Raw genomic sequence first — 11,556 nt, forward strand, 5'->3', positions numbered from 1 at the left:
ATAATTATATCATTTTTTGTTATCATTTACTTACACTTCTCTGATATCTCCAAGATTGGAGCCAATCAGCCTTTTTTTTTTTCTTTTTTTAAATTTCAGACATTGATTTTATGTCAGTTCTAAAATTTCTAGTCAATTCTTTTTTTATACTTTCTGTTTATTTGATTAAGAAAAAATGTGTAAATCCACTTATTTCAGTTATTTACATTTATCTCATAATACTTGCTTTAAAGTCTTTACTGATAATTCCAACACTGGAATCATCTAAGGTTTAGTAATTGATGATTGTTGCTTCCCTTGAAAACTGATCACATTTTCCTGGTTTTTTGTATGCCAAATAAACTCAGATTGTATCATAGATGTTCAATAACATGTTTTGGAGACTCTGGATTTTATTAAAATTTCATAGATGTTTTTGTTTATTGGTTTGTTTTAGTTGACAATCAACCTGATTAGAATCAATTTGCAAGTTCTGTTTCCTCTTCTATGGGCGGTGATTACAATCTCTGTTCAGTTTTTGAAGCTCATGCATGCTGCTATAGGACTGTCCAACACATGCACCATTCAAGAGTTATTCTATTTTGAACAGATAGCTTTGAATTTAAAATCACTTCTCATCATCTTTGCTATGTTCTTTAGGGTCATACATATAGCCTTTAGGTAAGCTCAAGCAAGTCACATGAAGATTGATATACAAAAATAAGGAATCTTTCTGCAGCTTGCTCCTATCTGGAATTTCTCCACATTTTATTGGCTTACAAGGGCCACTTTTCCAGTTTCTCTGGCCAGAAAATTCATTTTCTATTGGACTTTTGGCAGCTAGCACTAGTATGTCACCAATCAGCAACACAACCTTGGGACAGAGACACAGAAGGAAGTCAAACTGAGGAGGGAATGAAGGTAAATTTAATAAGCTGATGATTGCTTTTGCAAGTTCTGACCCTTCACAATTCATCTACTTTTATCTACTTTTAATAGTCTCTGATATTTGCATTTTTATTTTGTTCTGAGTTTTTATTTTTAATCCATGATAGAGACTACTGTGGTGTATTCTATCATTGCTAGAATCTGCATCTTGAACAGTATCTTTAGAGTATATGCATATATACTTTTGAATCAAACAAATGAAAATAAATGCATAAGCTAATTTTTTTTATCAAACCTTTGTAAAAATATGGACTTAATGTTACTGTACAAATAATAGAAATGATATTTTTTACAATATCTATTATAATTACCAAATTCATTGTATATTTCTATACATAATATATAAATGTATAATTACATTCTGTTTTAAATTTATTTTTTGTTGATAAGTAAATTGTCCTTAAGCAAGTTTTCCCTAAATGTCCTATAATATATTTATTTATTTATCTAATTTTTAGTGGATTTAATAAATTTTAGCTTTAAAAATTTAAGCACATTACTCTGGGGCTTCTTTCTACTTTTAATCTGGTAATTTACTAGTAGATTTTCAAGAGAACATTATTATTTACCATGTAATCACTTTTTCTTCACATAGCATCTCAATAGTCTAGAGTTGTACAAAACAGTTACTTAAAGCATCTCTAAGCATCCATCTCTATTAATATTAACTAATAGTCATGATAGAATGTGTTTCATGAAATTGCTTTGGAAATATATATATATATATATATATGTGTGTATATATATATATATATATATATATATAAAATAAAATGCAGAGTAACACTGTTAAAAAGGAATTTCTTACATTTTTGTATTAAATTGCAATTGAATCTAGCAGGAAACATTAGTTTTACCATGAAGAACTAAAAGAAAAATGAACAGGCTTACTATATTTACATCAGAATAATTCTGCATGAAGGAGTAATGGGCAGTCATGGACAGGAAAAAGGTTATCCACATTTATTTAACTGGTAAATTTTTTGGTTCATGAAAAGATGTATTAGTGTAGTGGCTGGACAAAATAAATGAATTATAGTAAAAATATTATATTTAAGTAAATGAATCACTTCTGTATCTACTGAAAGACAAATGAATCCAATAGGATTTTATTTCTTTCAATATTTTCAGAAAGTCTTTGCTTTGATCAAATATACTCTACCAGTTAGCATACAGTCTAGTGCTGTGTGTCCTCAAGCGACTCTCTTGCCAGTATTATTTTCCCTTTTATCAAATATTACCTTCACACTCACTCCATATAGAAGTAATTGGTGCCCAGCATTGTAAATGGCAGAATAATTTGCAGAGGTTTGGGAATTTAATTCTAAAGTCTTTTGATTTAAAACTACAAAATCAGACTTAAAATTACTTCTGTCCATTTTGGTACTTAATTATCTAATAACACAGAAGCGTGTTATCATCCTAATAGTGTTTCATTATAAAAATTCATACAGATAATGTATATTTTCAAATTAAAATGCTCTCTTCTAATCTTGTTTTCATAATGAAATTTATTTAAGTCTAATATAAGCATGGGAGCTCTGGTAGCATAGTGGCTAAGACACTTGCCTGCTAACCAGACGGCCGACTCGACGGCACATAACAACAACAACAACAACAATATAAGCATAATTAGAGTGATGTGTCTTCTATACCACAAAATGAATGTGGAGAATAAATTTATTATTCTTCTTTGGCAGATCTCCTTTTAATCTTGCAACTACAGGTAGAGTAATTTTTTCCCTGACTACACTGATGAGGATCCCAAAGTAAATTTCGGTAAAAGGAGAAGTGTTTAAAAATACTGATTTTATCATATTCTGCAGCTTCCTTAACTGCATTAGTGTGTTGTTGTTATGTTCCGATGAGTTGGACCTGACTCATAGCGACCCCTCCTTGGATTTCCACGGTGGTATCACTACGGAAGTATATTGCCCCATTTTCCTTCCGAGGATTGGCTGATGGGTTTGAACCGCCAGCCTTCTGGTTAGCAGTCAAGTGCCTTAGGCACTATGCTACCAGAGCTCCCTTTTAATTCCAGCCACAATTTTCATGTGGCGTTGTTTGACCTGCATTATCAAATAGAACATACTATATATGCACACTGAAGTTCTTAGAAGAAAAGTATTTACTAAATATTCATGATTTTATGTCTCTACTCTCTTTCTTGTGTACCTAATTTTTACATTTTATTTTGTACATTCACTTTATTTATTTATCTATTTATCTATCTATTTATTTATTTATTTAAAATGGAACAGGAATACAGTATTCTAAGTAAAACCTTTTTCTTTGATTAGGTTTAAAATTCATTTACTTTGCAATATAATCTTTCTTTCATAGGACTAGTATCTCAAATAGCCTAGAAACCAAGTACTTTAAAAAGTAATTCATATGGCAACATTACTATCTGGGGATAAGTTAAGTAGTTGTCCATGCTTTAGAAAATTGAAGCAGAGAAACGAAGTAACAATCCCAAAATGAAAACAGAGCTATGCTTCCAAATAATACCTTTATTGAATTTAGCATGTTATTTTCTTTACATTTATTTAGCTTTGTAATTTTTAAGTGCTTTCATAAACCAGTTTAAACATTTTTGTTTTGTCTTTCTCTGTTATATTTTGTGTCTCTTATCACAGGAATCACATAATAGGTTATTTTACTGAAGGAAATTAGGCATAATGCTAAAGATTTCACTGTGAAAATTCTCTCCACAATCAGAGTGAAAGTGATGTGTACTTTCTCCCTTGGCTGGTTTGTTGGCTCTTTCCTTGCTTTATCTGAATCTTTTTGAATAGATAGGCCTAAGACCATACAGATGCCAAGAGCATATTTAGTGTGATAGAGGACTAAACTTTGTGTATATTTGTACACTCATGTCATTAGCTTCCCACAATTCTTATATATTCAGTGAAATATGTTTAAAAAACCTGAAAATTTAATAATCATATAAGCACTTATTATTTAATATTGATTAACACATCAATTTTATCACAAAATATATTTTGGAAAAATATCACTTCTCCTTAATTCTTGAGAAAATATTCAGGTGCTTATTAAAGGACTATAAAATGAATTGATCATTTATGAAAAATACACTATTTATTCTCTAAAAAATTATATGAGAACAAGGCCTTGGTAAGTGTGTTCCTAAGCTACTTCAATATAGTTGGTGGCTATTTGTTATTGTCTGGTAGTGTAGTGCCTTAGGCATTTGACTGCTAACCAGAAGGCTGGTGGTTCAAACCCACCAGCCACTCCTCTGAAGGAAGATTGGGTGATCTACTTCCATAGTGAAACTGCCTTGGAAACCCAAGGAGGGGTCGCTGAGTCAGATCTGACTCGACCGCAGGGAGTTTGGTTTGATTTGGTCTATATCTGACAATAATCTGTAATTTTTATTCAGAGGTGCACTTTGCCTTTTATAAGTTCATACTGTTGGTTAAGGGCAATATCTCTGGGCTTTAGAGTGGAGTATATGAACCAGGCATACAAAAATCCACATATTTTATATTCATAGCATACTGTTTCTAAGGAAACTTAGTCCCTAGAGCACTAGAAAAATAGTCTCTGTTGTCAGCTGAGCTTAGAGTTTGAACCCCTTGGTATGGCTAGAGCCACTCATCTTGTAACCACAAGGAGAGAGCTTTTTGGAGAATAGCAGCATCCCACAGGAAGCACATGTTAGAAACAGAGAAAACTCAAGTGCTACTCCTGAACTGTACCATTTACTTTACCAATGCTACAGGGATTATATCCCTCCTGAATTTAGAGACCATCTACAGAATAGATTTGATGCATTGAACACCAATGACTGAAGACAAAAGGAATTGTGGAATGACATAAAAAAAAAAAAAAAAAAGTCCATGAAGAAACCAAGAGGTCATCAACAAGACAGGAAAGGAAGAAATTACCAGAATGGATGTCAGAAGAGACTCTGAAACTTGCTCTTGAATGGAAAGTAGCTAAAGAAAATGGAAGAACTGAAAACATAATATTGTTGAACAGATTTCAAAGTGCAGCTTGAGAAGACAAAGTCAATTATTATAACAAAATGTTAGAGTTAGAAAAACAAAAGGTAAGAACATGCTTGGCATTTTTCAAGCTGAAAGAACTGAAGAAAAAAAGTCAAACCTCAAGTCGCAATATTGAAAGATTGTATGTGCAAAATACTGAATGAAACATCAAAAGAAGATGGAAGGAATATCCAGAGTCATTGTACCAAAAAGAGTTGGTTGATGTTCCTCCATTTCAAGAGGTGGCCTACGATCAAGAACCACTGGTATTGAAGGAAGAAGTCGAAGCTGCATTGAAGGTATTGGCAAAGAACAAGGCTCCAGGAATTGGTGAAATACCCATTAAGATGTCTCAACAAATGAATGATGTGTTAGAGGCACTCACTCACCTATGGTAACAGATTTGGAAGACAGCTACTTGGTCCACTGACTGGAAGAGATCCATATTAGTACCCATTCCAAAGAAAGGTGATCCCACAGAATGTGGAAATTCTCAAACAATATCATTAATAGCACACACAAGGAAAATCTTGCTGAAGAGAATTAGATGGTTTCAGCAGTATATTGACACAGAACTTCCAGAAATGCCAGCTGGATTTGGAAGAGTATGTGGGATGAGAGATATCATTGCTCATGTAAGATGGATCTTGGCCAAAAGCAAAGAATTCCAGAAATATGTTTACTTGTGTCTTATTAACTATGCAAAAACATTCTGTTGTGTGGATCTTACCAAATTATGGGTGACATTGAGAAGAATAGGAATTCCAGAACACTTAATTATGCTCATGAGGAACATGTACATAGACCAGAAGGCTGTCATTTGAACAAAACAAGGGGATACTGCATGGTTTAAAAGTAGGAAGGGAGTGTGTCAGGGTCGTATCCTTTCACCATACTTATTCAACTTCTATGCTGAACAAATAATCTAAGAAGCTGGATTATTCAAAAAGAGTGTTGCATCAGGAGTGGAGGAAGACTCATTAACAACCTGTGATATGCAGATAACACAATTTTGCTTGCTCAAAGTGAGGATGACTTGAAGCTGAAAATTAAAGACTACAGTTTGCAGTTTGGATTACATCTCAATATAAAGAAAGCAAAAATCCTCACAACTGGGGTAATAAGCAGCATCAGAATAAGTGAGGAAAAGATTGAAGTAGTCTAAGATTTCATATTACTTGGTTCTACAATCAACACCATTGAAAGCATCAGTCAAGACATCAGACGGTGTATTGCACTGGGCAAATCTGCTGTGAAAGACCTCTTTTGAGTGCTGAGGAGCAAAGATGTCTCTTTGAAAACTAAGGTGCACCTAACCTAAGCCGTGGTTTATTCAGTAACCTCATCTACATGTGAGAGCTGGACAACGAATAAGGAAGACCGAAGAAGAATTCATGCTTTTGAGTAGTGGTGCTGGTAAAGAATACTGAAAGTACCATGGACTGCCAAAAGAACTAACAAATCTATCCTGGAAGAAGTGTAGCCAGAATGCTCCTTGGAAGTGAGAATGGCCACACTTTGTTTGACTTACTTTAGTCATGCTGTCACAAGGGACCTTTCCCTGAAGAAAGATATCATGCTTGGTAAAGTGGAAGGTCAACCATAAAGGGGAAGGCCTTCAATGAGATGGATTGACTTGGCATACTGACTGCAATGATGGGCTCAGGTACAGCAATATTTGAGGCTGATACAGGACCAGGCAGTGTTTTGTTCTATTCTCTGACTCAGAGGGTCACTATGAGTCAGAGCCAACTCAACAGCACCTAACAACAAAAATAGCAGTTACAAAAACCCACATATTACTTTATTGGGTTGAGTTTTCTGTCACTTGGAACCAAGAATGATGATTGATAGCCCTGGCTAGAGGAGCCAAGAAGTGGGAAGAGAGAGAGTCAGTGTTTCATCTTAAGCCAGAATTCTAAAATTCTGGGGCAGAGACTGGTTCCATTTAAACCAAGTGGTTTTAAAGGTTTACCATATGAATAGTTGGCAAGACAAAAGAGTTTCCATCACTTTTAAGATATTGAAAGACTCCTGTAGATGTAGATAAAAGTTTTCCTTGTTCCACTTAAGTTTCTTATGTTGTTGTTGTTATGTGCTGTCAAGTCAGACCTGATTCATAGCGACCCCTCCTTGGGTTTCTGAGGCAGTATCACCACGGAAGTAGATTACCCAATCTTCCTTCTGAGGAGTGGTTAGTGGGTTTGAACCACCAGCCTTCTGGTTAGCAGTCAAGTGCCTTAGACACTATGCTACCAGAGCTAATTCTGAGCCTTCTAGTTAGCAATCAAATGCCACTACTCCACCAGAGCACCTAAAGCAGCAGTAGTCAAACATTTTTACAAAGGTACAGATAGTAAATATTTTAGACTTTGAGGACCACACAGTCTTTGTTGTTGTTTCACTGCTATTCGTAAGATTTTCACATGGCAATTTTTTTTCAGAAGTGACTGCTATGTCCTTCCTTCTATTCTGTTTTAGTCTGGAAGCTCTTCTGAAACCTGTCAACAGTGAGTGACCCTGCTGACATTTGAAATACCAGTCACACAGCTTCTAGCACCTCAGCAAGACACAAGCCACCATAGTATGACAAAATGACAAGTGAGTGGTGAGCAATCTTTCTTACAACTACTCAATTCTACCCTATAGTAAAATAAATTGGTAAACAAATGTGCATTGCTATATTTCAACAAAACATTTTTTAATCAAAATGCATGATGAACTTGATTTCATTTCAGGTCATAATTTGTAAAATTCTTCTCTAAAGGAATGTAGGATTAGCAATTTGTAATAGTAGTAACAATAATAATGATATGAATAGTAGTTGTAATTGCTATTCAGCTACCATTATTAACAGTTGTGGCAAAGGGTTACTAAGCCTGAATTTCTCCTTCAGAGGAAAGCGAAAGAATATTAACACAGTGAAATAAATAAATCCCATGTATCACTTTTCACTTGCTTGCATGCCTACAGTCAGTATAAGACCCTTTGCACACCTGAAAAATAAAAAAAATACACAAAAATAACACTTTCATGAAAAAGTTCAGAGAGCAAAGCAGAAGGAATGAAAAAAAATCTTTATCCAGAATATAGAATATTAACCTACAACATTTTTTTTAATTGTGTGTATCGATATAATGCTATTGCTATCGTTACAAGGTTTCAGAAAATAATTTACTTATTAGTGGTTGTAAATACACAATCTCTTAGAAATTAGAAGATTACTTCCATAGCTACAGGTTTGTTCATAAATCTTAAATGTGTTAGATTATTTTATTTATTAATTTCTGGTTTAGTCTGAGATTTGTATACTGTCTTAGACATGTTGTTGTTAAGTGTTGTCAACTCAATTCTGACTCATAGCAACCTAATGTTCAACAGAATAAAACATTGTGTGGTCTTGCATCATCCTAGAAAGTATTGCTAAATTCAAGGCCAATGTTGCAGCCACTGTGACAGTCTATCTCCTTGAGGTTTTTCCTATTTTTCACTGACCCGTATTTTAACAAATCTTGAAGTAATTTTCCTGGGATAGTCTCTCTTAATAGCATGTCTAAAGTATGTGAGATGAACTCTTGCCATCCTCACTTCTAAAAACAATTTTCTATACTGCATCAAAACATATTGATTCTTTCTCCTCTCAGACCACTCTATATTCAACATTCTTTGTCAATACCATAATTCAAATGCACCAGTTCTTCTTTGTTCTTTCTTATTCATTGTCCTGCATTGGTATGCATGTGAAATGGTTGACAACAACATGACATGGGATAGGTTCACCTTAGTCTTCAAAGAGACATCTATGCTTTTTAACATAATAAAGTGGTCTTTTGCAACAGATTTTCTGGATGCAATATGCCATTTGGTTTCTTGACTTCTGTTTCCATGTATGTTGATTGTTGAGCTAAGTAAAATGAAATCCTTCACAACTTCAATATTTTTTTGCATTAAAAAGTTACTTATTGATCCAGTCTTGAGGATTTTTGTTTTCTTTATTTTCAAGTGAAATCCATATTGGAGGCTCTAGTCTGTCTTCATCAGTATATGCTTCAAGTCTTATCTCTTTCAATAAGCAAGGCTGTATCATATGCATAATATAGGTTGTTAATGAGTCATCTTCCAATCCTGATGCTGTGTTCTTCTTCATATCATCCACCTTCTTGGATTATTTGCTCATCATACAGATTGAATAAGTATGGTGAAAGAATAAATCCCTGATGCATATCTTTCTTGTTTTTAAATCACACAATATCCCTTTGTTCCATTTGAACAACCACCTCTGGAGTGTATGTACTGATTCCATATTAGCACATTGAAGCATTCTGAAATACCCATCCTCTGCAATATCATCCATAATTTATTGTGATCCACAAAGGTGAATACCATTTCATATTCAGAAAAACAAGTAAACCTCTTTCTGGTATTCTTTGCTTTCAGTCAAGATCCATCTTATAACAATGATATCTCTCATTCCACATCCTCTCTGAATCCAGCTTGAATTTCTGGCAGTTCCCTGTTGATGTACTGCTGCAGCAATTTTTTAATTATTTTCAGCAAAATTTTACTTGCATTTGATGCTAGTGATATTGTTTGATAATTTCCACATTCCATGGGAGTATTTTTCTTTGGAATGGGCACAAATATGAATTTCTTTCAATCAGTAGACCATTGAGTTTTCTTCCAAATTTTTTGCATATGAGAGTGAGCACTTCCATCATAGTATCCATTTGGAAACATATCACATGGTATTCTCTCAATTCCTGGAAACTTGTTTTTCACCATGCTTTCAGTGCAGCTTAGGCTTCTTCCTTTGTTACCATTAGTTCTTGATCACATGCTGCCTCCTATAATGGTTGAATTTTGACCATTTTTTTTTGCTTCAGTGATTCTGTGTTCCTTCCATCTTCTTTTGATATTCCCTGTGTTGTTCAATATTTTCTCCATAGACTCTTTCAATATTGCAACTTGAGGATTATTATTTTTTTTTTCTATATTTCTTTTAGCTTGAGAAATACAAGTGTCTTCTCTTCAGTTTTCTAGCTCCAGGTCTTTGCATGTTTCATTATAATTCTTTGTCTTCTTGAGTTATGCTTTGAAACATTCTGCTCTTTTATTTCATTAATTTCTTCCATTAATTTAACTACTCTACATTTAAGAGTAAGTTACAAAATCTTTTTTGACATCTATTTTTTGTCTTTTTTTTTCCTGTCTTTTTATTTATTTATTATTGTGATTTGGGTGAAGATTTACAGAGCAAATTCACTTTCCATACAGCAGTTCACATATACCTTGTCTCATGATATTGACCACAATTTACCACAATGCAATAGCTCCTCTCCCACATCCTCCCCATAGTTACCTCTTCCCAGTGTCCATACCTCCATACACTCCTGCCCCCTGAGCTATTTCCCAGTGCATAAGCAGCCCTTCTTTCTCCCATGATTGGTCTCTCCAAGGATAGTATCTAGTTGAGGTAAATGTTCAACTCATATGTCTGTATTTTGTTTGTCTGGAAACCACAGGTATGGGTTCAATCCCAGTCCTGAAGGGCAGCTAGGGGCCATAGTCTCAGTGGTTCCACCAGGCTCTATAGGACCAGCAAACCTGGTCCCCCCCTTTTTTTTTTTTTTTTTTCCTGCTAATGATTTTGAGTTTTGTTCCACATTGTTCTCCCTCTCTATCCAGGATCTCCTACATAGATCCCCTTCCAAGTGGATGACAGTGGTAACTGGGCACCATCTAGTTCTTCTGGTCTCATAGTTGTATAGACTGCAGATCGGATGATGCACCAGTTGCTAGGACTAATTGTTTCTATGAATTTTGGTTTTCTTCATTCTTCTTTGCTCTGGACAAGGAGAGACCCATCGTTACATCTAGATGGCAGCTTGCTAGCTTTTAAGATCTCAGTGGCTACTCACCAAAGTAGGAGGTGGAACAACGTTTTGTATAGTATGTTATGCCAGTTGAGCTTGATGTCCCCTGCAACTATGGTCCCAAGCCCACAGGTTCAACTACTCGGTCCATTTGGGTAGCTGGCTTGACCAAGCTGTGACCACAACCTTGCCCCTTATCAGCTCTACTATACACCTGGGAATTCTGATCATTCACATAAATGTATAGGACCATTGTCTGCCAACCCTATATATGTTCTTGGATACAATCCCTATTTCATAGACATATCTAATCATTTAGCCTGTCCACCCACCATATACCCATGTTTGCCTTCACTGACAATGCAGTACTTTATGTGCAAAAGGGTTCATATTTGTTGTCTGTACCTCCCACGTACTTTTCTATGTCTTTCTCATCCTCAACGGTGTCATATTGGTCACTCACATTTGGTACATTGTCGTTCTCTTCACCCAAATAAATACTTATCTCTATCTATCTAACAACCTTCCTTCCCCTTCCCTCCCACCCCTGGTAGCCAACAAAGAAAATTTCCTTCTATAGATAAACCTTTCCTTAACTTTTACAATAATGGACTAATACAATATTTGTCTTTTTGTGATTGACTTATTTCACTCAGCATAATGTAACAGTCCATTCTATCTTGTAACTCTCTTAACTTCCTCACCATTTAGAAGTTCTGTAGCTACACAGTCTTTTCCCT

The sequence above is a fragment of the Orycteropus afer genome, unplaced genomic scaffold (genome assembly GCF_000298275.1).
Source record: "Orycteropus afer afer isolate SDZICR_OR568_19922 unplaced genomic scaffold, OryAfe1.0 scaffold00248, whole genome shotgun sequence".
Lineage (NCBI taxonomy): Eukaryota > Metazoa > Chordata > Mammalia > Tubulidentata > Orycteropodidae > Orycteropus > Orycteropus afer.